This window comes from Spea bombifrons, chromosome 3 (genome assembly GCF_027358695.1).
Source record: "Spea bombifrons isolate aSpeBom1 chromosome 3, aSpeBom1.2.pri, whole genome shotgun sequence".
Classification (NCBI taxonomy): Eukaryota; Metazoa; Chordata; class Amphibia; order Anura; family Pelobatidae; genus Spea; species Spea bombifrons.
This window is the reverse complement of record NC_071089.1, coordinates 2,610,985-2,638,059: the sequence shown is the minus strand read 5'-3', so window position 1 is coordinate 2,638,059 and position 27,075 is coordinate 2,610,985. Positions and strand designations below refer to the sequence as shown.

The following is a 27,075-nucleotide window of genomic DNA, read 5'->3' as shown; positions in this document are numbered from 1 at the left end:
TGCAGTTGTATTATTCATTTCCTCAAATATCAATAGTGAAACATCTGGAAAAAGTACTCACCACACGCTTAAGGGGCCGGTTTTCAGCATGGAAAGGACTAATGCGCCCTCTGTACGTTCAGTGATCATAGCTTTTTTGCTATTTGTTTAAAAGCTTTCCGACACGAGTTGGGAAGCTCTATGCGTGTGGAAAGATCAGGTTGCAGACTTCATTTTTGGCAAAGTGTCTAGTCTGCCGTGTTTGGATTGACTTTTGCCGCTCCGATGCCGTGCTGCGCTCCTTCTTTGTGGCGGTGCTGGGGAGTCCGGTCGTCCGTGCGCTGCCGTTAGTGAGCCTTTTGCTCGTTCGTCGCAAGGCCGTATGGTGAACTGTCCGAGATTTTGTGCGTTTTCTTCCCGCCGCAGTTTTAATACAAAAACAATTTTGTTAGGTACTTTTTATAATCTTAGGTGCAAAATGTTGGCACTGGCGATGCTGCTTAAGACAAAAAGAAATTGAAGGAAATCAGGCTTTTTTGGTGTTTGTGAAAAGGATGGGCTAAACACGCCACAATGGGGAAGGATTCTAAGCCTTACCTAACCCTAAACTGTCAACCGTAAACCATTAACAGTACTCCGACGCTAACTGTAACTGGGCCTCTTCAAAGCCATGAGCTTAACCCGCCCCTAACCCAAGCTCTATCACCAAACCTTTCCATGCTTAAACGTTTCTAACCGCTAACTTTGGAAAGGTGGTTTAATTAGAAAGATTGGATTTGTGGAAAAGATATATTTGCTTTCAAAGGAAACAGCATCAGGCAACTTGGTATTTGTGAAGCCGATGGGTTCAGCACGCCACGATTGGAAAAAAGAGTAGTAATCGGATTCCATCCCGAAGCCTTACCCCTAACCTTGTAACACAGCCCAAAGAATGTGTGCCAGGAACTTCTGGTGGCTGCAGCAGAAGGGGAAGTTGCGGACCCCCGTAGGTAAGCGGTGGGGGAGTTACAATCTTCAGCTTTTCTTTTCTTAACGCAAACAACATTGTTTCAAAGAAGCAACCTCGCGCCCCAGTCACTAAGACTGCTGGAAGGTTTGTTTGAGCTGCCGCCTCATTTGAATACCCATGATGCACCGAGAAACGCCCCGCCTTATTGTTAGTTTAATAAGACTTTAAAACAGCCCAATATTAAATAGTTCCAATCCCTTTGCAATTGTGTTTTGCATGTGTTAAAGGTTCCAATGATCAGGCAAGAGCTGGGTGGGATTAATTAAACACACCTTAACCTCGAGGAGCACTGCCTGTGGCCGGGCCGTTGCCCTGCGGCATGCTTGGGTATACTCTGGTTTCTCTTCAGACCGAATAAATCTTTCGCCTTTTACTAAAGATTTCCGTGGGGAGGAACAACCATGAGTCTTAATCAATTTTTTGATGCCTGGCGTTTGCTGGGCTTCTTTGCTGTTGTTAACGATAGATCAAAAAGATTGCTTGCTTTAGTTGCAAGCTTCGTCCTGGCTAAGGGCTGCTTCGCATCCAGAAGCGCAAAATATCCTGCCTGTGTCATGCTATGTACTGTTTGGGGTTGTAGAAATGCTTTAACGAGGCAGAGTTAGACCACGCCCTCCAGACTGTATGCAAATAAGCCTGTACATATGCTTTCAAGCATATTCCCAATTGTTCTTTATGATAATAAACAAACCAAAAAAAAAAAACACCGGTCCTTAAATGTTTAACATTGAGATCTCTGTTCCTCACATGTGCAGTTGTATTATTCATTTCCTCAAATATCAATAGTGAAACATCTGGAAAAAGTACTCACCACACGCTTAAGGGGCCGGTTTTCAGCATGGAAAGGACTAATGCGCCCTCTGTACGTTCAGTGATCATAGCTTTTTTGCTATTTGTTTAAAAGCTTTCCGACACGAGTTGGGAAGCTCTATGCGTGTGGAAAGATCAGGTTGCAGACTTCATTTTTGGCAAAGTGTCTAGTCTGCCGTGTTTGGATTGACTTTTGCCGCTCCGATGCCGTGCTGCGCTCCTTCTTTGTGGCGGTGCTGGGGAGTCCGGTCGTCCGTGCGCTGCCGTTAGTGAGCCTTTTGCTCGTTCGTCGCAAGGCCGTATGGTGAACTGTCCGAGATTTTGTGCGTTTTCTTCCCGCCGCAGTTTTAATACAAAAACAATTTTGTTAGGTACTTTTTATAATCTTAGGTGCAAAATGTTGGCACTGGCGATGCTGCTTAAGACAAAAAGAAATTGAAGGAAATCAGGCTTTTTTGGTGTTTGTGAAAAGGATGGGCTAAACACGCCACAATGGGGAAGGATTCTAAGCCTTACCTAACCCTAAACTGTCAACCGTAAACCATTAACAGTACTCCGACGCTAACTGTAACTGGGCCTCTTCAAAGCCATGAGCTTAACCCGCCCCTAACCCAAGCTCTATCACCAAACCTTTCCATGCTTAAACGTTTCTAACCGCTAACTTTGGAAAGGTGGTTTAATTAGAAAGATTGGATTTGTGGAAAAGATATATTTGCTTTCAAAGGAAACAGCATCAGGCAACTTGGTATTTGTGAAGCCGATGGGTTCAGCACGCCACGATTGGAAAAAAGAGTAGTAATCGGATTCCATCCCGAAGCCTTACCCCTAACCTTGTAACACAGCCCAAAGAATGTGTGCCAGGAACTTCTGGTGGCTGCAGCAGAAGGGGAAGTTGCGGACCCCCGTAGGTAAGCGGTGGGGGAGTTACAATCTTCAGCTTTTCTTTTCTTAACGCAAACAACATTGTTTCAAAGAAGCAACCTCGCGCCCCAGTCACTAAGACTGCTGGAAGGTTTGTTTGAGCTGCCGCCTCATTTGAATACCCATGATGCACCGAGAAACGCCCCGCCTTATTGTTAGTTTAATAAGACTTTAAAACAGCCCAATATTAAATAGTTCCAATCCCTTTGCAATTGTGTTTTGCATGTGTTAAAGGTTCCAATGATCAGGCAAGAGCTGGGTGGGATTAATTAAACACACCTTAACCTCGAGGAGCACTGCCTGTGGCCGGGCCGTTGCCCTGCGGCATGCTTGGGTATACTCTGGTTTCTCTTCAGACCGAATAAATCTTTCGCCTTTTACTAAAGATTTCCGTGGGGAGGAACAACCATGAGTCTTAATCAATTTTTTGATGCCTGGCGTTTGCTGGGCTTCTTTGCTGTTGTTAACGATGGATCAAAAAGATTGCTTGCTTTAGTTGCAAGCTTCGTCCTGGCTAAGGGCTGCTTCGCATCCAGAAGCGCAAAATATCCTGCCTGTGTCATGCTATGTACTGTTTGGGGTTGTAGAAATGCTTTAACGAGGCAGAGTTAGACCACGCCCTCCAGACTGTATGCAAATAAGCCTGTACATATGCTTTCAAGCATATTCCCAATTGTTCTTTATGATAATAAACAAACCAAAAAAAAAAAACACCGGTCCTTAAATGTTTAACATTGAGATCTCTGTTCCTCACATGTGCAGTTGTATTATTCATTTCCTCAAATATCAATAGTGAAACATCTGGAAAAAGTACTCACCACACGCTTAAGGGGCCGGTTTTCAGCATGGAAAGGACTAATGCGCCCTCTGTACGTTCAGTGATCATAGCTTTTTTGCTATTTGTTTAAAAGCTTTCCGACACGAGTTGGGAAGCTCTATGCGTGTGGAAAGATCAGGTTGCAGACTTCATTTTTGGCAAAGTGTCTAGTCTGCCGTGTTTGGATTGACTTTTGCCGCTCCGATGCCGTGCTGCGCTCCTTCTTTGTGGCGGTGCTGGGGAGTCCGGTCGTCCGTGCGCTGCCGTTAGTGAGCCTTTTGCTCGTTCGTCGCAAGGCCGTATGGTGAACTGTCCGAGATTTTGTGCGTTTTCTTCCCGCCGCAGTTTTAATACAAAAACAATTTTGTTAGGTACTTTTTATAATCTTAGGTGCAAAATGTTGGCACTGGCGATGCTGCTTAAGACAAAAAGAAATTGAAGGAAATCAGGCTTTTTTGGTGTTTGTGAAAAGGATGGGCTAAACACGCCACAATGGGGAAGGATTCTAAGCCTTACCTAACCCTAAACTGTCAACCGTAAACCATTAACAGTACTCCGACGCTAACTGTAACTGGGCCTCTTCAAAGCCATGAGCTTAACCCGCCCCTAACCCAAGCTCTATCACCAAACCTTTCCATGCTTAAACGTTTCTAACCGCTAACTTTGGAAAGGTGGTTTAATTAGAAAGATTGGATTTGTGGAAAAGATATATTTGCTTTCAAAGGAAACAGCATCAGGCAACTTGGTATTTGTGAAGCCGATGGGTTCAGCACGCCACGATTGGAAAAAAGAGTAGTAATCGGATTCCATCCCGAAGCCTTACCCCTAACCTTGTAACACAGCCCAAAGAATGTGTGCCAGGAACTTCTGGTGGCTGCAGCAGAAGGGGAAGTTGCGGACCCCCGTAGGTAAGCGGTGGGGGAGTTACAATCTTCAGCTTTTCTTTTCTTAACGCAAACAACATTGTTTCAAAGAAGCAACCTCGCGCCCCAGTCACTAAGACTGCTGGAAGGTTTGTTTGAGCTGCCGCCTCATTTGAATACCCATGATGCACCGAGAAACGCCCCGCCTTATTGTTAGTTTAATAAGACTTTAAAACAGCCCAATATTAAATAGTTCCAATCCCTTTGCAATTGTGTTTTGAATGTGTTAAAGGTTCCAATGATCAGGCAAGAGCTGGGTGGGATTAATTAAACACACCTTAACCTCGAGGAGCACTGCCTGTGGCCGGGCCGTTGCCCTGCGGCATGCTTGGGTATACTCTGGTTTCTCTTCAGACCGAATAAATCTTTCGCCTTTTACTAAAGATTTCCGTGGGGAGGAACGACCATGAGTCTTAATCAATTTTTTGATGCCTGGCGTTTGCTGGGCTTCTTTGCTGTTGTTAACGATAGATCAAAAAGATTGCTTGCTTTAGTTGCAAGCTTCGTCCTGGCTAAGGGCTGCTTCGCATCCAGAAGCGCAAAATATCCTGCCTGCGTCATGCTATGTACTGTTTGGGGTTGTAGAAATGCTTTAACGAGGCAGAGTTAGACCACGCCCTCCAGACTGTATGCAAATAAGCCTGTACATATGCTTTCAAGCATATTCCCAATTGTTCTTTATGATAATAAACAAACCAAAAAAAAAAACAACTGTCCTTAAATGTTTAACATTGAGATCTCTGTTCCTCACATGTGCAGTTGTATTATTCATTTCCTCAAATATCAATAGTGAAACATCTGGAAAAAGTACTCACCACACGCTTAAGGGGCCGGTTTTCAGCATGGAAAGGACTAATGCGCCCTCTGTACGTTCAGTGATCATAGCTTTTTTGCTATTTGTTTAAAAGCTTTCCGACACGAGTTGGGAAGCTCTATGCGTGTGGAAAGATCAGGTTGCAGACTTCATTTTTGGCAAAGTGTCTAGTCTGCCGTGTTTGGATTGACTTTTGCCGCTCCGATGCCGTGCTGCGCTCCTTCTTTGTGGCGGTGCTGGGGAGTCCGGTCGTCCGTGCGCTGCCGTTAGTGAGCCTTTTGCTCGTTCGTCGCAAGGCCGTATGGTGAACTGTCCGAGATTTTGTGCGTTTTCTTCCCGCCGCAGTTTTAATACAAAAACAATTTTGTTAGGTACTTTTTATAATCTTAGGTGCAAAATGTTGGCACTGGCGATGCTGCTTAAGACAAAAAGAAATTGAAGGAAATCAGGCTTTTTTGGTGTTTGTGAAAAGGATGGGCTAAACACGCCACAATGGGGAAGGATTCTAAGCCTTACCTAACCCTAAACTGTCAACCGTAAACCATTAACAGTACTCCGACGCTAACTGTAACTGGGCCTCTTCAAAGCCATGAGCTTAACCCGCCCCTAACCCAAGCTCTATCACCAAACCTTTCCATGCTTAAACGTTTCTAACCGCTAACTTTGGAAAGGTGGTTTAATTAGAAAGATTGGATTTGTGGAAAAGATATATTTGCTTTCAAAGGAAACAGCATCAGGCAACTTGGTATTTGTGAAGCCGATGGGTTCAGCACGCCACGATTGGAAAAAAGAGTAGTAATCAGATTCCATCCCGAAGCCTTACCCCTAACCTTGTAACACAGCCCAAAGAATGTGTGCCAGGAACTTCTGGTGGCTGCAGCAGAAGGGGAAGTTGCGGACCCCCGTAGGTAAGCGGTGGGGGAGTTACAATCTTCAGCTTTTCTTTTCTTAACGCAAACAACATTGTTTCAAAGAAGCAACCTCGCGCCCCAGTCACTAAGACTGCTGGAAGGTTTGTTTGAGCTGCCGCCTCATTTGAATACCCATGATGCACCGAGAAACGCCCCGCCTTATTGTTAGTTTAATAAGACTTTAAAACAGCCCAATATTAAATAGTTCCAATCCCTTTGCAATTGTGTTTTGCATGTGTTAAAGGTTCCAATGATCAGGCAAGAGCTGGGTGGGATTAATTAAACACACCTTAACCTCGAGGAGCACTGCCTGTGGCCGGGCCGTTGCCCTGCGGCATGCTTGGGTATACTCTGGTTTGTCTTCAGACCGAATAAATCTTTCGCCTTTTACTAAAGATTTCCGTGGGGAGGAACGACCATGAGTCTTAATCAATTTTTTGATGCCTGGCGTTTGCTGGGCTTCTTTGCTGTTGTTAACGATAGATCAAAAGATTGCTTGCTTTAGTTGCAAGCTTCGTCCTGGCTAAGGGCTGCTTCGCATCCAGAAGCGCAAAATATCCTGCCTGCGTCATGCTATGTACTGTTTGGGGTTGTAGAAATGCTTTAACGAGGCAGAGTTAGACCACGCCCTCCAGACTGTATGCAAATAAGCCTGTACATATGCTTTCAAGCATATTCCCAATTGTTCTTTATGATAATAAACAAACCAAAAAAAAAAAACAACTGTCCTTAAATGTTTAACATTGAGATCTCTGTTCCTCACATGTGCAGTTGTATTATTCATTTCCTCAAATATCAATAGTGAAACATCTGGAAAAAGTACTCACCACACGCTTAAGGGGCCGGTTTTCAGCATGGAAAGGACTAATGCGCCCTCTGTACGTTCAGTGATCATAGCTTTTTTACTATTTGTTTAAAAGCTTTCCGACACGAGTTGGGAAGCTCTATGCGTGTGGAAAGATCAGGTTGCAGACTTCATTTTTGGCAAAGTGTCTAGTCTGCCGTGTTTGGATTGACTTTTGCCGCTCCGATGCCGTGCTGCGCTCCTTCTTTGTGGCGGTGCTGGGGAGTCCGGTCGTCCGTGCGCTGCCGTTAGTGAGCCTTTTGCTCGTTCGTCGCAAGGCCGTATGGTGAACTGTCCGAGATTTTGTGCGTTTTCTTCCCGCCGCAGTTTTAATACAAAAACAATTTTGTTAGGTACTTTTTATAATCTTAGGTGCAAAATGTTGGCACTGGCGATGCTGCTTAAGACAAAAAGAAATTGAAGGAAATCAGGCTTTTTTGGTGTTTGTGAAAAGGATGGGCTAAACACGCCACAATGGGGAAGGATTCTAAGCCTTACCTAACCCTAAACTGTCAACCGTAAACCATTAACAGTACTCCGACGCTAACTCTAACTGGGCCTCTTCAAAGCCATGAGCTTAACCCGCCCCTAACCCAAGCTCTATCACCAAACCTTTCCATGCTTAAACGTTTCTAACCGCTAACTTTGGAAAGGTGGTTTAATTAGAAAGATTGGATTTGTGGAAAAGATATATTTGCTTTCAAAGGAAACAGCATCAGGCAACTTGGTATTTGTGAAGCCGATGGGTTCAGCACGCCACGATTGGAAAAAAGAGTAGTAATCAGATTCCATCCCGAAGCCTTACCCCTAACCTTGTAACACAGCCCAAAGAATGTGTGCCAGGAACTTCTGGTGGCTGCAGCAGAAGGGGAAGTTGCGGACCCCCGTAGGTAAGCGGTGGGGGAGTTACAATCTTCAGCTTTTCTTTTCTTAACGCAAACAACATTGTTTCAAAGAAGCAACCTCGCGCCCCAGTCACTAAGACTGCTGGAAGGTTTGTTTGAGCTGCCGCCTCATTTGAATACCCATGATGCACCGAGAAACGCCCCGCCTTATTGTTAGTTTAATAAGACTTTAAAACAGCCCAATATTAAATAGTTCCAATCCCTTTGCAATTGTGTTTTGCATGTGTTAAAGGTTCCAATGATCAGGCAAGAGCTGGGTGGGATTAATTAAACACACCTTAACCTCGAGGAGCACTGCCTGTGGCCGGGCCGTTGCCCTGCGGCATGCTTGGGTATACTCTGGTTTCTCTTCAGACCGAATAAATCTTTCGCCTTTTACTAAAGATTTCCGTGGGGAGGAACGACCATGAGTCTTAATCAATTTTTTGATGCCTGGCGTTTGCTGGGCTTCTTTGCTGTTGTTAGCGATAGATCAAAAAGATTGCTTGCTTTAGTCGCAAGCTTCGTCCTGGCTAAGGGCTGCGTCGCATCCAGAAGCGCAAAATATCCTGCCTGCGTCATGCTATGTACTGTTTGGGGTTGTAGAAATGCTTTAACGAGGCAGAGTTAGACCACGCCCTCCAGACTGTATGCAAATAAGCCTGTACACATGCTTTCAAGCATATTCCCAATTGTTCTTTATGATAATAAACAAACCAAAAAAAAAAAACAACTGTCCTTAAATGTTTAACATTGAGATCTCTGTTCCTCACATGTGCAGTTGTATTATTCATTTCCTCAAATATCAATAGTGAAACATCTGGAAAAAGTACTCACCACACGCTTAAGGGGCCGGTTTTCAGCATGGAAAGGACTAATGCGCCCTCTGTACGTTCAGTGATCATAGGTTTTTTGCTATTTGTTTAAAAGCTTTCCGACACGAGTTGGGAAGCTCTATGTGTGTGGAAAGATCAGGTTGCAGACTTCATTTTTGGCAAAGTGTCTAGTCTGCCGTGTTTGGATTGACTTTTGCCGCTCCGATGCCGTGCTGCGCTCCTTCTTTGTGGCGGTGCTGGGGAGTCCGGTCGTCCGTGCGCTGCCGTTAGTGAGCCTTTTGCTCGTTCGTCGCAAGGCCGTATGGTGAACTGTCCGAGATTTTGTGCGTTTTCTTCCCGCCGCAGTTTTAATACAAAAACAATTTTGTTAGGTACTTTTTATAATCTTAGGTGCAAAATGTTGGCACTGGCGATGCTGCTTAAGACAAAAAGAAATTGAAGGAAATCAGGCTTTTTTGGTGTTTGTGAAAAGGATGGGCTAAACACGCCACAATGGGGAAGGATTCTAAGCCTTACCTAACCCTAAACTGTCAACCGTAAACCATTAACAGTACTCCGACGCTAACTGTAACTGGGCCTCTTCAAAGCCATGAGCTTAACCCGCCCCTAACCCAAGCTCTATCACCAAACCTTTCCATGCTTAAACGTTTCTAACCGCTAACTTTGGAAAGGTGGTTTAATTAGAAAGATTGGTTTGTGGAAAAGATATATTTGCTTTCAAAGGAAACAGCATCAGGCAACTTGGTATTTGTGAAGCCGATGGGTTCAGCACGCCACGATTGGAAAAAAGAGTAGTAATCAGATTCCATCCCGAAGCCTTACCCCTAACCTTGTAACACAGCCCAAAGAATGTGTGCCAGGAACTTCTGGTGGCTGCAGCAGAAGGGGAAGTTGCGGACCCCCGTAGGTAAGCGGTGGGGGAGTTACAATCTTCAGCTTTTCTTTTCTTAACGCAAACAACATTGTTTCAAAGAAGCAACCTCGCGCCCCAGTCACTAAGACTGCTGGAAGGTTTGTTTGAGCTGCCGCCTCATTTGAATACCCATGATGCACCGAGAAACGCCCCGCCTTATTGTTAGTTTAATAAGACTTTAAAACAGCCCAATATTAAATAGTTCCAATCCCTTTGCAATTGTGTTTTGCATGTGTTAAAGGTTCCAATGATCAGGCAAGAGCTGGGTGGGATTAATTAAACACACCTTAACCTCGAGGAGCACTGCCTGTGGCCGGGCCGTTGCCCTGCGGCATGCTTGGGTATACTCTGGTTTCTCTTCAGACCGAATAAATCTTTCGCCTTTTATTAAAGATTTCCGTGGGGAGGAACGACCATGAGTCTTAATCAATTTTTTGATGCCTGGCGTTTGCTGGGCTTCTTTGCTGTTGTTAACGATAGATCAAAAAGATTGCTTGCTTTAGTCGCAAGCTTCGTCCTGGCTAAGGGCTGCGTCGCATCCAGAAGCGCAAAATATCCTGCCTGTGTCATGCTATGTACTGTTTGGGGTTGTAGAAATGCTTTAACGAGGCAGAGTTAGACCACGCCCTCCAGACTGTATGCAAATAAGCCTGTACATATGCTTTCAAGCATATTCCCAATTGTTCTTTATGATAATAAACAAACCAAAAAAAAAAACAACTGTCCTTAAATGTTTAACATTGAGATCTCTGTTCCTCACATGTGCAGTTGTATTATTCATTTCCTCAAATATCAATAGTGAAACATCTGGAAAAAGTATTCACCACACGCTTAAGGGGCCGGTTTTCAGCATGGAAAGGACTAATGCGCCCTCTGTACGTTCAGTGATCATAGCTTTTTTGCTATTTGTTTAAAAGCTTTCCGACACGAGTTGGGAAGCTCTATGCGTGTGGAAAGATCAGGTTGCAGACTTCATTTTTGGCAAAGTGTCTAGTCTGCCGTGTTTGGATTGACTTTTGCCGCTCCGATGCCGTGCTGCGCTCCTTCTTTGTGGCGGTGCTGGGGAGTCCGGTCGTCCGTGCGCTGCCGTTAGTGAGCCTTTTGCTCGTTCGTCGCAAGGCTGTATGGTGAACTGTCCGAGATTTTGTGCGTTTTCTTCCCGCCGCAGTTTTAATACAAAAACAATTTTGTTAGGTACTTTTTATAATCTTAGGTGCAAAATGTTGGCACTGGCGATGCTGCTTAAGACAAAAAGAAATTGAAGGAAATCAGGCTTTTTTGGTGTTTGTGAAAAGGATGGGCTAAACACGCCACAATGGGGAAGGATTCTAAGCCTTACCTAACCCTAAACTGTCAACCGTAAACCATTAACAGTACTCCGACGCTAACTGTAACTGGGCCTCTTCAAAGCCATGAGCTTAACCCGCCCCTAACCCAAGCTCTATCACCAAACCTTTCCATGCTTAAACGTTTCTAACCGCTAACTTTGGAAAGGTGGTTTAATTAGAAAGATTGGATTTGTGGAAAAGATATATTTGCTTTCAAAGGAAACAGCATCAGGCAACTTGGTATTTGTGAAGCCGATGGGTTCAGCACGCCACGATTGGAAAAAAGAGTAGTAATCAGATTCCATCCCGAAGCCTTACCCCTAACCTTGTAACACAGCCCAAAGAATGTGTGCCAGGAACTTCTGGTGGCTGCAGCAGAAGGGGAAGTTGCGGACCCCCGTAGGTAAGCGGTGGGGGAGTTACAATCTTCAGCTTTTCTTTTCTTAACGCAAACAACATTGTTTCAAAGAAGCAACCTCGCGCCCCAGTCACTAAGACTGCTGGAAGGTTTGTTTGAGCTGCCGCCTCATTTGAATACCCATGATGCACCGAGAAACGCCCCGCCTTATTGTTAGTTTAATAAGACTTTAAAACAGCCCAATATTAAATAGTTCCAATCCCTTTGCAATTGTGTTTTGCATGTGTTAAAGGTTCCAATGATCAGGCAAGAGCTGGGTGGGATTAATTAAACACACCTTAACCTCGAGGAGCACTGCCTGTGGCCGGGCCGTTGCCCTGCGGCATGCTTGGGTATACTCTGGTTTCTCTTCAGACCGAATAAATCTTTCGCCTTTTACTAAAGATTTCCGTGGGGAGGAACGACCATGAGTCTTAATCAATTTTTTGATGCCTGGCGTTTGCTGGGCTTCTTTGCTGTTGTTAACGATAGATCAAAAAGATTGCTTGCTTTAGTCGCAAGCTTCGTCCTGGCTAAGGGCTGCGTCGCATCCAGAAGCGCAAAATATCCTGCCTGTGTCATGCTATGTACTGTTTGGGGTTGTAGAAATGCTTTAATGAGGCAGAGTTAGACCACGCCCTCCAGACTGTATGCAAATAAGCCTGTACACATGCTTTCAAGCATATTCCCAATTGTTCTTTATGATAATAAACAAACCAAAAAAAAAAAACAACTGTCCTTAAATGTTTAACATTGAGATCTCTGTTCCTCACATGTGCAGTTGTATTATTCATTTCCTCAAATATCAATAGTGAAACATCTGGAAAAAGTACTCACCACACGCTTAAGGGGCCGGTTTTCAGCATGGAAAGGACTAATGCGCCCTCTGTACGTTCAGTGATCATAGCTTTTTTGCTATTTGTTTAAAAGCTTTCCGACACGAGTTGGGAAGCTCTATGCGTGTGGAAAGATCAGGTTGCAGACTTCATTTTTGGCAAAGTGTCTAGTCTGCCGTGTTTGGATTGACTTTTGCCGCTCCGATGCCGTGCTGCGCTCCTTCTTTGTGGCGGTGCTGGGGAGTCCGGTCGTCCGTGCGCTGCCGTTAGTGAGCCTTTTGCTCGTTCGTCGCAAGGCCGTATGGTGAACTGTCCGAGATTTTGTGCGTTTTCTTCCCGCCGCAGTTTTAATACAAAAACAATTTTGTTAGGTACTTTTTATAATCTTAGGTGCAAAATGTTGGCACTGGCGATGCTGCTTAAGACAAAAAGAAATTGAAGGAAATCAGGCTTTTTTGGTGTTTGTGAAAAGGATGGGCTAAACACGCCACAATGGGGAAGGATTCTAAGCCTTACCTAACCCTAAACTGTCAACCGTAAACCATTAACAGTACTCCGACGCTAACTGTAACTGGGCCTCTTCAAAGCCATGAGCTTAACCCGCCCCTAACCCAAGCTCTATCACCAAACCTTTCCATGCTTAAACGTTTCTAACCGCTAACTTTGGAAATGTGGTTTAATTAGAAAGATTGGATTTGTGGAAAAGATATATTTGCTTTCAAAGGAAACAGCATCAGGCAACTTGGTATTTGTGAAGCCGATGGGTTCAGCACGCCACGATTGGAAAAAAGAGTAGTAATCAGATTCCATCCCGAAGCCTTACCCCTAACCTTGTAACACAGCCCAAAGAATGTGTGCCAGGAACTTCTGGTGGCTGCAGCAGAAGGGGAAGTTGCGGACCCCCGTAGGTAAGCGGTGGGGGAGTTACAATCTTCAGCTTTTCTTTTCTTAACGCAAACAACATTGTTTCAAAGAAGCAACCTCGCGCCCCAGTCACTAAGACTGCTGGAAGGTTTGTTTGAGCTGCCGCCTCATTTGAATACCCATGATGCACCGAGAAACGCCCCGCCTTATTGTTAGTTTAATAAGACTTTAAAACAGCCCAATATTAAATAGTTCCAATCCCTTTGCAATTGTGTTTTGCATGTGTTAAAGGTTCCAATGATCAGGCAAGAGCTGGGTGGGATTAATTAAACACACCTTAACCTCGAGGAGCACTGCCTGTGGCCGGGCCGTTGCCCTGCGGCATGCTTGGGTATACTCTGGTTTCTCTTCAGACCGAATAAATCTTTCGCCTTTTACTAAAGATTTCCGTGGGGAGGAACGACCATGAGTCTTAATCAATTTTTTGATGCCTGGCGTTTGCTGGGCTTCTTTGCTGTTGTTAACGATAGATCAAAAAGATTGCTTGCTTTAGTCGCAAGCTTCGTCCTGGCTAAGGGCTGCGTCGCATCCAGAAGCGCAAAATATCCTGCCTGTGTCATGCTATGTACTGTTTGGGGTTGTAGAAATGCTTTAACGAGGCAGAGTTAGACCACGCCCTCCAGACTGTATGCAAATAAGCCTGTACATATGCTTTCAAGCATATTCCCAATTGTTCTTTATGATAATAAACAAACCAAAAAAAAAAAACAACTGTCCTTAAATGTTTAACATTGAGATCTCTGTTCCTCACATGTGCAGTTGTATTATTCATTTCCTCAAATATCAATAGTGAAACATCTGGAAAAAGTACTCACCACACGCTTAAGGGGCCGGTTTTCAGCATGGAAAGGACTAATGCGCCCTCTGTACGTTCAGTGATCATAGCTTTTTTGCTATTTGTTTAAAAGCTTTCCGACACGAGTTGGGAAGCTCTATGCGTGTGGAAAGATCAGGTTGCAGACTTCATTTTTGGCAAAGTGTCTAGTCTGCCGTGTTTGGATTGACTTTTGCCGCTCCGATGCCGTGCTGCGCTCCTTCTTTGTGGCGGTGCTGGGGAGTCCGGTCGTCCGTGCGCTGCCGTTAGTGAGCCTTTTGCTCGTTCGTCGCAAGGCCGTATGGTGAACTGTCCGAGATTTTGTGCGTTTTCTTCCCGCCGCAGTTTTAATACAAAAACAATTTTGTTAGGTACTTTTTATAATCTTAGGTGCAAAATGTTGGCACTGGCGATGCTGCTTAAGACAAAAAGAAATTGAAGGAAATCAGGCTTTTTTGGTGTTTGTGAAAAGGATGGGCTAAACACGCCACAATGGGGAAGGATTCTAAGCCTTACCTAACCCTAAACTGTCAACCGTAAACCATTAACAGTACTCCGACGCTAACTGTAACTGGGCCTCTTCAAAGCCATGAGCTTAACCCGCCCCTAACCCAAGCTCTATCACCAAACCTTTCCATGCTTAAACGTTTCTAACCGCTAACTTTGGAAAGGTGGTTTAATTAGAAAGATTGGATTTGTGGAAAAGATATATTTGCTTTCAAAGGAAACAGCATCAGGCAACTTGGTATTTGTGAAGCCGATGGGTTCAGCACGCCACGATTGGAAAAAAGAGTAGTAATCAGATTCCATCCCGAAGCCTTACCCCTAACCTTGTAACACAGCCCAAAGAATGTGTGCCAGGAACTTCTGGTGGCTGCAGCAGAAGGGGAAGTTGCGGACCCCCGTAGGTAAGCGGTGGGGGAGTTACAATCTTCAGCTTTTCTTTTCTTAACGCAAACAACATTGTTTCAAAGAAGCAACCTCGCGCCCCAGTCACTAAGACTGCTGGAAGGTTTGTTTGAGCTGCCGCCTCATTTGAATACCCATGATGCACCGAGAAACGCCCCGCCTTATTGTTAGTTTAATAAGACTTTAAAACAGCCCAATATTAAATAGTTCCAATCCCTTTGCAATTGTGTTTTGCATGTGTTAAAGGTTCCAATGATCAGGCAAGAGCTGGGTGGGATTAATTAAACACACCTTAACCTCGAGGAGCACTGCCTGTGGCCGGGCCGTTGCCCTGCGGCATGCTTGGGTATACTCTGGTTTCTCTTCAGACCGAATAAATCTTTCGCCTTTTACTAAAGATTTCCGTGGGGAGGAACGACCATGAGTCTTAATCAATTTTTTGATGCCTGGCGTTTGCTGGGCTTCTTTGCTGTTGTTAACGATAGATCAAAAAGATTGCTTGCTTTAGTCGCAAGCTTCGTCCTGGCTAAGGGCTGCGTCGCATCCAGAAGCGCAAAATATCCTGCCTGCGTCATGCTATGTACTGTTTGGGGTTGTAGAAATGCTTTAACGAGGCAGAGTTAGACCACGCCCTCCAGACTGTATGCAAATAAGCCTGTACACATGCTTTCAAGCATATTCCCAATTGTTCTTTATGATAATAAACAAACCAAAAAAAAAAAACAACTGTCCTTAAATGTTTAACATTGAGTTCTCTGTTCCTCACATGTGCAGTTGTATTATTCATTTCCTCAAATATCAATAGTGAAACATCTGGAAAAAGTACTCACCACACGCTTAAGGGGCCGGTTTTCAGCATGGAAAGGACTAATGCGCCCTCTGTACGTTCAGTGATCATAGCTTTTTTGCTATTTGTTTAAAAGCTTTCCGACACGAGTTGGGAAGCTCTATGCGTGTGGAAAGATCAGGTTGCAGACTTCATTTTTGGCAAAGTGTCTAGTCTGCCGTGTTTGGATTGACTTTTGCCGCTCCGATGCCGTGCTGCGCTCCTTCTTTGTGGCGGTGCTGGGGAGTCCGGTCGTCCGTGCGCTGCCGTTAGTGAGCCTTTTGCTCGTTCGTCGCAAGGCCGTATGGTGAACTGTCCGAGATTTTGTGCGTTTTCTTCCCGCCGCAGTTTTAATACAAAAACAATTTTGTTAGGTACTTTTTATAATCTTAGGTGCAAAATGTTGGCACTGGCGATGCTGCTTAAGACAAAAAGAAATTGAAGGAAATCAGGCTTTTTTTGGTGTTTGTGAAAAGGATGGGCTAAACACGCCACAATGGGGAAGGATTCTAAGCCTTACCTAACCCTAAACTGTCAACCGTAAACCATTAACAGTACTCCGACGCTAACTGTAACTGGGCCTCTTCAAAGCCATGAGCTTAACCCGCCCCTAACCCAAGCTCTATCACCAAACCTTTCCATGCTTAAACGTTTCTAACCGCTAACTTTGGAAAGGTGGTTTAATTAGAAAGATTGGATTTGTGGAAAAGATATATTTGCTTTCAAAGGAAACAGCATCAGGCAACTTGGTATTTGTGAAGCCGATGGGTTCAGCACGCCACGATTGGAAAAAAGAGTAGTAATCAGATTCCATCCCGAAGCCTTACCCCTAACCTTGTAACACAGCCCAAAGAATGTGTGCCAGGAACTTCTGGTGGCTGCAGCAGAAGGGGAAGTTGCGGACCCCCGTAGGTAAGCGGTGGGGGAGTTACAATCTTCAGCTTTTCTTTTCTTAACGCAAACAACATTGTTTCAAAGAAGCAACCTCGCGCCCCAGTCACTAAGACTGCTGGAAGGTTTGTTTGAGCTGCCGCCTCATTTGAATACCCATGATGCACCGAGAAACGCCCCGCCTTATTGTTAGTTTAATAAGACTTTAAAACAGCCCAATATTAAATAGTTCCAATCCCTTTGCAATTGTGTTTTGCATGTGTTAAAGGTTCCAATGATCAGGCAAGAGCTGGGTGGGATTAATTAAACACACCTTAACCTCGAGGAGCACTGCCTGTGGCCGGGCCGTTGCCCTGCGGCATGCTTGGGTATACTCTGGTTTCTCTTCAGACCGAATAAATCTTTCGCCTTTTACTAAAGATTTCCGTGGGGAGGAACGACCATGAGTCTTAATCAATTTTTTGATGCCTGGCGTTTGCTGGGCTTCTTTGCTGTTGTTAACGATAGATCAAAAAGATTGCTTGCTTTAGTCGCAAGCTTCGTCCTGGCTAAGGGCTGCGTCGCATCCAGAAGCGCAAAATATCCTGCCTGTGTCATGCTATGTACTGTTTGGGGTTGTAGAAATGCTTTAACGAGGCAGAGTTAGACCACGCCCTCCAGACTGTATGCAAATAAGCCTGTACATATGCTTTCAAGCATATTCCCAATTGTTCTTTATGATAATAAACAAACCAAAAAAAAAAACAACTGTCCTTAAATGTTTAACATTGAGATCTCTGTTCCTCACATGTGCAGTTGTATTATTCATTTCCTCAAATATCAATAGTGAAACATCTGGAAAAAGTACTCACCACACGCTTAAGGGGCCGGTTTTCAGCATGGAAAGGACTAATGCGCCCTCTGTACGTTCAGTGATCATAGCTTTTTTGCTATTTGTTTAAAAGCTTTCCGACACGAGTTGGGAAGCTCTATGCGTGTGGAAAGATCAGGTTGCAGACTTCATTTTTGGCAAAGTGTCTAGTCTGCCGTGTTTGGATTGACTTTTGCCGCTCCGATGCCGTGCTGCGCTCCTTCTTTGTGGCGGTGCTGGGGAGTCCGGTCGTCCGTGCGCTGCCGTTAGTGAGCCTTTTGCTCGTTCGTCGCAAGGCCGTATGGTGAACTGTCCGAGATTTTGTGCGTTTTCTTCCCGCCGCAGTTTTAATACAAAAACAATTTTGTTAGGTACTTTTTATAATCTTAGGTGCAAAATGTTGGCACTGGCGATGCTGCTTAAGACAAAAAGAAATTGAAGGAAATCAGGCTTTTTTGGTGTTTGTGAAAAGGATGGGCTAAACACGCCACAATGGGGAAGGATTCTAAGCCTTACCTAACCCTAAACTGTCAACCGTAAACCATTAACAGTACTCCGACGCTAACTGTAACTGGGCCTCTTCAAAGCCATGAGCTTAACCCGCCCCTAACCCAAGCTCTATCACCAAACCTTTCCATGCTTAAACGTTTCTAACCGCTAACTTTGGAAAGGTGGTTTAATTAGAAAGATTGGATTTGTGGAAAAGATATATTTGCTTTCAAAGGAAACAGCATCAGGCAACTTGGTATTTGTGAAGCCGATGGGTTCAGCACGCCACGATTGGAAAAAAGAGTAGTAATCAGATTCCATCCCGAAGCCTTACCCCTAACCTTGTAACACAGCCCAAAGAATGTGTGCCAGGAACTTCTGGTGGCTGCAGCAGAAGGGGAAGTTGCGGACCCCCGTAGGTAAGCGGTGGGGGAGTTACAATCTTCAGCTTTTCTTTTCTTAACGCAAACAACATTGTTTCAAAGAAGCAACCTCGCGCCCCAGTCACTAAGACTGCTGGAAGGTTTGTTTGAGCTGCCGCCTCATTTGAATACCCATGATGCACCGAGAAACGCCCCGCCTTATTGTTAGTTTAATAAGACTTTAAAACAGCCCAATATTAAATAGTTCCAATCCCTTTGCAATTGTGTTTTGCATGTGTTAAAGGTTCCAATGATCAGGCAAGAGCTGGGTGGGATTAATTAAACACACCTTAACCTCGAGGAGCACTGCCTGTGGCCGGGCCGTTGCCCTGCGGCATGCTTGGGTATACTCTGGTTTCTCTTCAGACCGAATAAATCTTTCGCCTTTTACTAAAGATTTCCGTGGGGAGGAACGACCATGAGTCTTAATCAATTTTTTGATGCCTGGCGTTTGCTGGGCTTCTTTGCTGTTGTTAACGATAGATCAAAAAGATTGCTTGCTTTAGTCGCAAGCTTCGTCCTGGCTAAGGGCTGCGTCGCATCCAGAAGCGCAAAATATCCTGCCTGTGTCATGCTATGTACTGTTTGGGGTTGTAGAAATGCTTTAACGAGGCAGAGTTAGACCACGCCCTCCAGACTGTATGCAAATAAGCCTGTACATATGCTTTCAAGCATATTCCCAATTGTTCTTTATGATAATAAACAAACCAAAAAAAAAAAACAACTGTCCTTAAATGTTTAACATTGAGATCTCTGTTCCTCACATGTGCAGTTGTATTATTCATTTCCTCAAATATCAATAGTGAAACATCTGGAAAAAGTACTCACCACACGCTTAAGGGGCCGGTTTTCAGCATGGAAAGGACTAATGCGCCCTCTGTACGTTCAGTGATCATAGCTTTTTTGCTATTTGTTTAAAAGCTTTCCGACACGAGTTGGGAAGCTCTATGCGTGTGGAAAGATCAGGTTGCAGACTTCATTTTTGGCAAAGTGTCTAGTCTGCCGTGTTTGGATTGACTTTTGCCGCTCCGATGCCGTGCTGCGCTCCTTCTTTGTGGCGGTGCTGGGGAGTCCGGTCGTCCGTGCGCTGCCGTTAGTGAGCCTTTTGCTCGTTCGTCGCAAGGCCGTATGGTGAACTGTCCGAGATTTTGTGCGTTTTCTTCCCGCCGCAGTTTTAATACAAAAACAATTTTGTTAGGTACTTTTTATAATCTTAGGTGCAAAATGTTGGCACTGGCGATGCTGCTTAAGACAAAAAGAAATTGAAGGAAATCAGGCTTTTTTGGTGTTTGTGAAAAGGATGGGCTAAACACGCCACAATGGGGAAGGATTCTAAGCCTTACCTAACCCTAAACTGTCAACCGTAAACCATTAACAGTACTCCGACGCTAACTGTAACTGGGCCTCTTCAAAGCCATGAGCTTAACCCGCCCCTAACCCAAGCTCTATCACCAAACCTTTCCATGCTTAAACGTTTCTAACCGCTAACTTTGGAAAGGTGGTTTAATTAGAAAGATTGGATTTGTGGAAAAGATATATTTGCTTTCAAAGGAAACAGCATCAGGCAACTTGGTATTTGTGAAGCCGATGGGTTCAGCACGCCACGATTGGAAAAAAGAGTAGTAATCAGATTCCATCCCGAAGCCTTACCCCTAACCTTGTAACACAGCCCAAAGAATGTGTGCCAGGAACTTCTGGTGGCTGCAGCAGAAGGGGAAGTTGCGGACCCCCGTAGGTAAGCGGTGGGGGAGTTACAATCTTCAGCTTTTCTTTTCTTAACGCAAACAACATTGTTTCAAAGAAGCAACCTCGCGCCCCAGTCACTAAGACTGCTGGAAGGTTTGTTTGAGCTGCCGCCTCATTTGAATACCCATGATGCACCGAGAAACGCCCCGCCTTATTGTTAGTTTAATAAGACTTTAAAACAGCCCAATATTAAATAGTTCCAATCCCTTTGCAATTGTGTTTTGCATGTGTTAAAGGTTCCAATGATCAGGCAAGAGCTGGGTGGGATTAATTAAACACACCTTAACCTCGAGGAGCACTGCCTGTGGCCGGGCCGTTGCCCTGCGGCATGCTTGGGTATACTCTGGTTTCTCTTCAGACCGAATAAATCTTTCGCCTTTTACTAAAGATTTCCGTGGGGAGGAACGACCATGAGTCTTAATCAATTTTTTGATGCCTGGCGTTTGCTGGGCTTCTTTGCTGTTGTTAACGATAGATCAAAAAGATTGCTTGCTTTAGTTGCAAGCTTCGTCCTGGCTAAGGGCTGCTTCGCATCCAGAAGCGCAAAATATCCTGCCTGCGTCATGCTATGTACTGTTTGGGGTTGTAGAAATGCTTTAACGAGGCAGAGTTAGACCACGCCCTCCAGACTGTATGCAAATAAGCCTGTACATATGCTTTCAAGCATATTCCCAATTGTTCTTTATGATAATAAACAAACCAAAAAAAAAAACAACTGTCCTTAAATGTTTAACATTGAGATCTCTGTTCCTCACATGTGCAGTTGTATTATTCATTTCCTCAAATATCAATAGTGAAACATCTGGAAAAAGTACTCACCACACGCTTAAGGGGCCGGTTTTCAGCATGGAAAGGACTAATGCGCCCTCTGTACGTTCAGTGATCATAGCTTTTTTGCTATTTGTTTAAAAGCTTTCCGACACGAGTTGGGAAGCTCTATGTGTGTGGAAAGATCAGGTTGCAGACTTCATTTTTGGCAAAGTGTCTAGTCTGCCGTGTTTGGATTGACTTTTGCCGCTCCGATGCCGTGCTGCGCTCCTTCTTTGTGGCGGTGCTGGGGAGTCCGGTCGTCCGTGCGCTGCCGTTAGTGAGCCTTTTGCTCGTTCGTCGCAAGGCCGTATGGTGAACTGTCCGAGATTTTGTGCGTTTTCTTCCCGCCGCAGTTTTAATACAAAAACAATTTTGTTAGGTACTTTTTATAATCTTAGGTGCAAAATGTTGGCACTGGCGATGCTGCTTAAGACAAAAAGAAATTGAAGGAAATCAGGCTTTTTTGGTGTTTGTGTAAAGGATGGGCTAAACACGCCACAATGGGGAAGGATTCTAAGCCTTACCTAACCCTAAACTGTCAACCGTAAACCATTAACAGTACTCCGACGCTAACTGTAACTGGGCCTCTTCAAAGCCATGAGCTTAACCCGCCCCTAACCCAAGCTCTATCACCAAACCTTTCCATGCTTAAACGTTTCTAACCGCTAACTTTGGAAAGGTGGTTTAATTAGAAAGATTGGATTTGTGGAAAAGATATATTTGCTTTCAAAGGAAACAGCATCAGGCAACTTGGTATTTGTGAAGCCGATGGGTTCAGCACGCCACGATTGGAAAAAAGAGTAGTAATCAGATTCCATCCCGAAGCCTTACCCCTAACCTTGTAACACAGCCCAAAGAATGTGTGCCAGGAACTTCTGGTGGCTGCAGCAGAAGGGGAAGTTGCGGACCCCCGTAGGTAAGCGGTGGGGGAGTTACAATCTTCAGCTTTTCTTTTCTTAACGCAAACAACATTGTTTCAAAGAAGCAACCTCGCGCCCCAGTCACTAAGACTGCTGGAAGGTTTGTTTGAGCTGCCGCCTCATTTGAATACCCATGATGCACCGAGAAACGCCCCGCCTTATTGTTAGTTTAATAAGACTTTAAAACAGCCCAATATTAAATAGTTCCAATCCCTTTGCAATTGTGTTTTGCATGTGTTAAAGGTTCCAATGATCAGGCAAGAGCTGGGTGGGATTAATTAAACACACCTTAACCTCGAGGAGCACTGCCTGTGGCCGGGCCGTTGCCCTGCGGCATGCTTGGGTATACTCTGGTTTCTCTTCAGACCGAATAAATCTTTCGCCTTTTACTAAAGATTTCCGTGGGGAGGAACGACCATGAGTCTTAATCAATTTTTTGATGCCTGGCGTTTGCTGGGCTTCTTTGCTGTTGTTAACGATAGATCAAAAAGATTGCTTGCTTTAGTTGCAAGCTTCGTCCTGGCTAAGGGCTGCTTCGCATCCAGAAGCGCAAAATATCCTGCCTGCGTCATGCTATGTACTGTTTGGGGTTGTAGAAATGCTTTAACGAGGCAGAGTTAGACCACGCCCTCCAGACTGTATGCAAATAAGCCTGTACATATGCTTTCAAGCATATTCCCAATTGTTCTTTATGATAATAAACAAACCAAAAAAAAAAAACAACTGTCCTTAAATGTTTAACATTGAGATCTCTGTTCCTCACATGTGCAGTTGTATTATTCATTTCCTCAAATATCAATAGTGAAACATCTGGAAAAAGTACTCACCACACGCTTAAGGGGCCGGTTTTCAGCATGGAAAGGACTAATGCGCCCTCTGTACGTTCAGTGATCATAGCTTTTTTGCTATTTGTTTAAAAGCTTTCCGACACGAGTTGGGAAGCTCTATGCGTGTGGAAAGATCAGGTTGCAGACTTCATTTTTGGCAAAGTGTCTAGTCTGCCGTGTTTGGATTGACTTTTGCCGCTCCGATGCCGTGCTGCGCTCCTTCTTTGTGGCGGTGCTGGGGAGTCCGGTCGTCCGTGCGCTGCCGTTAGTGAGCCTTTTGCTCGTTCGTCGCAAGGCCGTATGGTGAACTGTCCGAGATTTTGTGCGTTTTCTTCCCGCCGCAGTTTTAATACAAAAACAATTTTGTTAGGTACTTTTTATAATCTTAGGTGCAAAATGTTGGCACTGGCGATGCTGCTTAAGACAAACAGAAATTGAAGGAAATCAGGCTTTTTTGGTGTTTGTGAAAAGGATGGGCTAAACACGCCACAATGGGGAAGGATTCTAAGCCTTACCTAACCCTAAACTGTCAACCGTAAACCATTAACAGTACTCCGACGCTAACTGTAACTGGGCCTCTTCAAAGCCATGAGCTTAACCCGCCCCTAACCCAAGCTCTATCACCAAACCTTTCCATGCTTAAACGTTTCTAACCGCTAACTTTGGAAAGGTGGTTTAATTAGAAAGATTGGATTTGTGGAAAAGATATATTTGCTTTCAAAGGAAACAGCATCAGGCAACTTGGTATTTGTGAAGCCGATGGGTTCAGCACGCCACGATTGGAAAAAAGAGTAGTAATCGGATTCCATCCCGAAGCCTTACCCCTAACCTTGTAACACAGCCCAAAGAATGTGTGCCAGGAACTTCTGGTGGCTGCAGCAGAAGGGGAAGTTGCGGACCCCCGTAGGTAAGCGGTGGGGGAGTTACAATCTTCAGCTTTTCTTTTCTTAACGCAAACAACATTGTTTCAAAGAAGCAACCTCGCGCCCCAGTCACTAAGACTGCTGGAAGGTTTGTTTGAGCTGCCGCCTCATTTGAATACCCATGATGCACCGAGAAACGCCCCGCCTTATTGTTAGTTTAATAAGACTTTAAAACAGCCCAATATTAAATAGTTCCAATCCCTTTGCAATTGTGTTTTGCATGTGTTAAAGGTTCCAATGATCAGGCAAGAGCTGGGTGGGATTAATTAAACACACCTTAACCTCGAGGAGCACTGCCTGTGGCCGGGCCGTTGCCCTGCGGCATGCTTGGGTATACTCTGGTTTCTCTTCAGACCGAATAAATCTTTCGCCTTTTACTAAAGATTTCCGTGGGGAGGAACGACCATGAGTCTTAATCAATTTTTTGATGCCTGGCGTTTGCTGGGCTTCTTTGCTGTTGTTAACGATAGATCAAAAAGATTGCTTGCTTTAGTCGCAAGCTTCGTCCTGGCTAAGGGCTGCGTCGCATCCAGAAGCGCAAAATATCCTGCCTGTGTCATGCTATGTACTGTTTGGGGTTGTAGAAATGCTTTAATGAGGCAGAGTTAGACCACGCCCTCCAGACTGTATGCAAATAAGCCTGTACATATGCTTTCAAGCATATTCCCAATTGTTCTTTATGATAATAAACAAACCAAAAAAAAAAAACAACTGTCCTTAAATGTTTAACATTGAGATCTCTGTTCCTCACATGTGCAGTTGTATTATTCATTTCCTCAAATATCAATAGTGAAACATCTGGAAAAAGTACTCACCACACGCTTAAGGGGCCGGTTTTCAGCATGGAAAGGACTAATGCGCCCTCTGTACGTTCAGTGATCATAGCTTTTTTGCTATTTGTTTAAAAGCTTTCCGACACGAGTTGGGAAGCTCTATGCGTGTGGAAAGATCAGGTTGCAGACTTCATTTTTGGCAAAGTGTCTAGTCTGCCGTGTTTGGATTGACTTTTGCCGCTCCGATGCCGTGCTGCGCTCCTTCTTTGTGGCGGTGCTGGGGAGTCCGGTCGTCCGTGCGCTGCCGTTAGTGAGCCTTTTGCTCGTTCGTCGCAAGGCCGTATGGTGAACTGTCCGAGATTTTGTGCGTTTTCTTCCCGCCGCAGTTTTAATACAAAAACAATTTTGTTAGGTACTTTTTATAATCTTAGGTGCAAAATGTTGGCACTGGCGATGCTGCTTAAGACAAAAAGAAATTGAAGGAAATCAGGCTTTTTTGGTGTTTGTGAAAAGGATGGGCTAAACACGCCACAATGGGGAAGGATTCTAAGCCTTACCTAACCCTAAACTGTCAACCGTAAACCATTAACAGTACTCCGACGCTAACTGTAACTGGGCCTCTTCAAAGCCATGAGCTTAACCCGCCCCTAACCCAAGCTCTATCACCAAACCTTTCCATGCTTAAACGTTTCTAACCGCTAACTTTGGAAAGGTGGTTTAATTAGAAAGATTGGATTTGTGGAAAAGATATATTTGCTTTCAAAGGAAACAGCATCAGGCAACTTGGTATTTGTGAAGCCGATGGGGTCAGCACGCCACGATTGGAAAAAAGAGTAGTAATCGGATTCCATCCCGAAGCCTTACCCCTAACCTTGTAACACAGCCCAAAGAATGTGTGCCAGGAACTTCTGGTGGCTGCAGCAGAAGGGGAAGTTGCGGACCCCCGTAGGTAAGCGGTGGGGGAGTTACAATCTTCAGCTTTTCTTTTCTTAACGCAAACAACATTGTTTCAAAGAAGCAACCTCGCGCCCCAGTCACTAAGACTGCTGGAAGGTTTGTTTGAGCTGCCGCCTCATTTGAATACCCATGATGCACCGAGAAACGCCCCCCCTTATTGTTAGTTTAATAAGACTTTAAAACAGCCCAATATTAAATAGTTCCAATCCCTTTGCAATTGTGTTTTGCATGTGTTAAAGGTTCCAATGATCAGGCAAGAGCTGGGTGGGATTAATTAAACACACCTTAACCTCGAGGAGCACTGCCTGTGGCCGGGCCGTTGCCCTGCGGCATGCTTGGGTATACTCTGTTTTCTTTTCAGACCGAATAAATCTTTCGCCTTTTACTAAAGATTTCCGTGGGGAGGAACGACCATGAGTCTTAATCAATTTTTTGATGCCTGGCGTTTGCTGGGCTTCTTTGCTGTTGTTAACGATAGATCAAAAAGATTGCTTGCTTTAGTCGCAAGCTTCGTTCTGGCTAAGGGCTGCGTCGCATCCAGAAGCGCAAAATATCCTGCCTGTGTCATGCTATGTACTGTTTGGGGTTGTAGAAATGCTTTAATGAGGCAGAGTTAGACCACGCCCTCCAGACTGTATGCAAATAAGCCTGTACATATGCTTTCAAGCATATTCCCAATTGTTCTTTATGATAATAAACAAACCAAAAAAAAAAAACAACTGTCCTTAAATGTTTAACATTGAGATCTCTGTTCCTCACATGTGCAGTTGTATTATTCATTTCCTCAAATATCAATAGTGAAACATCTGGAAAAAGTACTCACCACACGCTTAAGGGGCCGGTTTTCAGCATGGAAAGGACTAATGCGCCCTCTGTACGTTCAGTGATCATAGCTTTTTTGCTATTTGTTTAAAAGCTTTCCGACACGAGTTGGGAAGCTCTATGCGTGTGGAAAGATCAGGTTGCAGACTTCATTTTTGGCAAAGTGTCTAGTCTGCCGTGTTTGGATTGACTTTTGCCGCTCCGATGCCGTGCTGCGCTCCTTCTTTGTGGCGGTGCTGGGGAGTCCGGTCGTCCGTGCGCTGCCGTTAGTGAGCCTTTTGCTCGTTCGTCGCAAGGCCGTATGGTGAACTGTCCGAGATTTTGTGCGTTTTCTTCCCGCCGCAGTTTTAATACAAAAACAATTTTGTTAGGTACTTTTTATAATCTTAGGTGCAAAATGTTGGCACTGGCGATGCTGCTTAAGACAAAAAGAAATTGAAGGAAATCAGGCTTTTTTGGTGTTTGTGAAAAGGATGGGCTAAACACGCCACAATGGGGAAGGATTCTAAGCCTTACCTAACCCTAAACTGTCAACCGTAAACCATTAACAGTACTCCGACGCTAACTGTAACTGGGCCTCTTCAAAGCCATGAGCTTAACCCGCCCCTAACCCAAGCTCTATCACCAAACCTTTCCATGCTTAAACGTTTCTAACCGCTAACTTTGGAAAGGTGGTTTAATTAGAAAGATTGGATTTGTGGAAAAGATATATTTGCTTTCAAAGGAAACAGCATCAGGCAACTTGGTATTTGTGAAGCCGATGGGTTCAGCACGCCACGATTGGAAAAAAGAGTAGTAATCAGATTCCATCCCGAAGCCTTACCCCTAACCTTGTAACACAGCCCAAAGAATGTGTGCCAGGAACTTCTGGTGGCTGCAGCAGAAGGGGAAGTTGCGGACCCCCGTAGGTAAGCGGTGGGGGAGTTACAATCTTCAGCTTTTCTTTTCTT

General features: G+C 44.6%; 15 non-coding genes across 15 annotated transcripts; all 15 read left to right on the top strand.

Annotated features, from left to right (window-relative positions):
• Positions 1–1,317: 1,317 nt before the first annotated feature.
• On the top strand, positions 1,318–1,432 carry LOC128487868 (U5 spliceosomal RNA). Its single transcript, XR_008353315.1, has one exon. It is a non-coding gene; the product is annotated as a U5 spliceosomal RNA (small nuclear RNA).
• A 1,623-nt stretch (positions 1,433–3,055) lies between these two features.
• LOC128487865 (U5 spliceosomal RNA) lies at positions 3,056–3,170 on the top strand. The gene has a single exon (XR_008353314.1). It is a non-coding gene; the product is annotated as a U5 spliceosomal RNA (small nuclear RNA).
• A 1,623-nt stretch (positions 3,171–4,793) lies between these two features.
• On the top strand, positions 4,794–4,908 carry LOC128487984 (U5 spliceosomal RNA). The gene has a single exon (XR_008353428.1). It is a non-coding gene; the product is annotated as a U5 spliceosomal RNA (small nuclear RNA).
• Positions 4,909–6,530: 1,622 nt separating this feature from the next.
• On the top strand, positions 6,531–6,645 carry LOC128488235 (U5 spliceosomal RNA). The gene has a single exon (XR_008353665.1). It is a non-coding gene; the product is annotated as a U5 spliceosomal RNA (small nuclear RNA).
• A 1,622-nt stretch (positions 6,646–8,267) lies between these two features.
• Positions 8,268–8,382, top strand: LOC128487983 (U5 spliceosomal RNA). Its single transcript, XR_008353427.1, has one exon. It is a non-coding gene; the product is annotated as a U5 spliceosomal RNA (small nuclear RNA).
• A 1,622-nt stretch (positions 8,383–10,004) lies between these two features.
• Positions 10,005–10,119, top strand: LOC128488207 (U5 spliceosomal RNA). The gene has a single exon (XR_008353639.1). It is a non-coding gene; the product is annotated as a U5 spliceosomal RNA (small nuclear RNA).
• Positions 10,120–11,741: 1,622 nt separating this feature from the next.
• Positions 11,742–11,856, top strand: LOC128487982 (U5 spliceosomal RNA). Its single transcript, XR_008353426.1, has one exon. It is a non-coding gene; the product is annotated as a U5 spliceosomal RNA (small nuclear RNA).
• Positions 11,857–13,479: 1,623 nt separating this feature from the next.
• On the top strand, positions 13,480–13,594 carry LOC128487981 (U5 spliceosomal RNA). The gene has a single exon (XR_008353425.1). It is a non-coding gene; the product is annotated as a U5 spliceosomal RNA (small nuclear RNA).
• A 1,623-nt stretch (positions 13,595–15,217) lies between these two features.
• Positions 15,218–15,332, top strand: LOC128487980 (U5 spliceosomal RNA). Its single transcript, XR_008353424.1, has one exon. It is a non-coding gene; the product is annotated as a U5 spliceosomal RNA (small nuclear RNA).
• Positions 15,333–16,956: 1,624 nt separating this feature from the next.
• LOC128487978 (U5 spliceosomal RNA) lies at positions 16,957–17,071 on the top strand. The gene has a single exon (XR_008353422.1). It is a non-coding gene; the product is annotated as a U5 spliceosomal RNA (small nuclear RNA).
• Positions 17,072–18,693: 1,622 nt separating this feature from the next.
• Positions 18,694–18,808, top strand: LOC128487977 (U5 spliceosomal RNA). Its single transcript, XR_008353421.1, has one exon. It is a non-coding gene; the product is annotated as a U5 spliceosomal RNA (small nuclear RNA).
• Positions 18,809–20,431: 1,623 nt separating this feature from the next.
• Positions 20,432–20,546, top strand: LOC128487975 (U5 spliceosomal RNA). The gene has a single exon (XR_008353420.1). It is a non-coding gene; the product is annotated as a U5 spliceosomal RNA (small nuclear RNA).
• Positions 20,547–22,168: 1,622 nt separating this feature from the next.
• Positions 22,169–22,283, top strand: LOC128487974 (U5 spliceosomal RNA). Its single transcript, XR_008353419.1, has one exon. It is a non-coding gene; the product is annotated as a U5 spliceosomal RNA (small nuclear RNA).
• A 1,623-nt stretch (positions 22,284–23,906) lies between these two features.
• Positions 23,907–24,021, top strand: LOC128487973 (U5 spliceosomal RNA). The gene has a single exon (XR_008353418.1). It is a non-coding gene; the product is annotated as a U5 spliceosomal RNA (small nuclear RNA).
• A 1,623-nt stretch (positions 24,022–25,644) lies between these two features.
• On the top strand, positions 25,645–25,759 carry LOC128488222 (U5 spliceosomal RNA). The gene has a single exon (XR_008353653.1). It is a non-coding gene; the product is annotated as a U5 spliceosomal RNA (small nuclear RNA).
• The last annotated feature ends 1,316 nt before the right edge of the window (positions 25,760–27,075 follow it).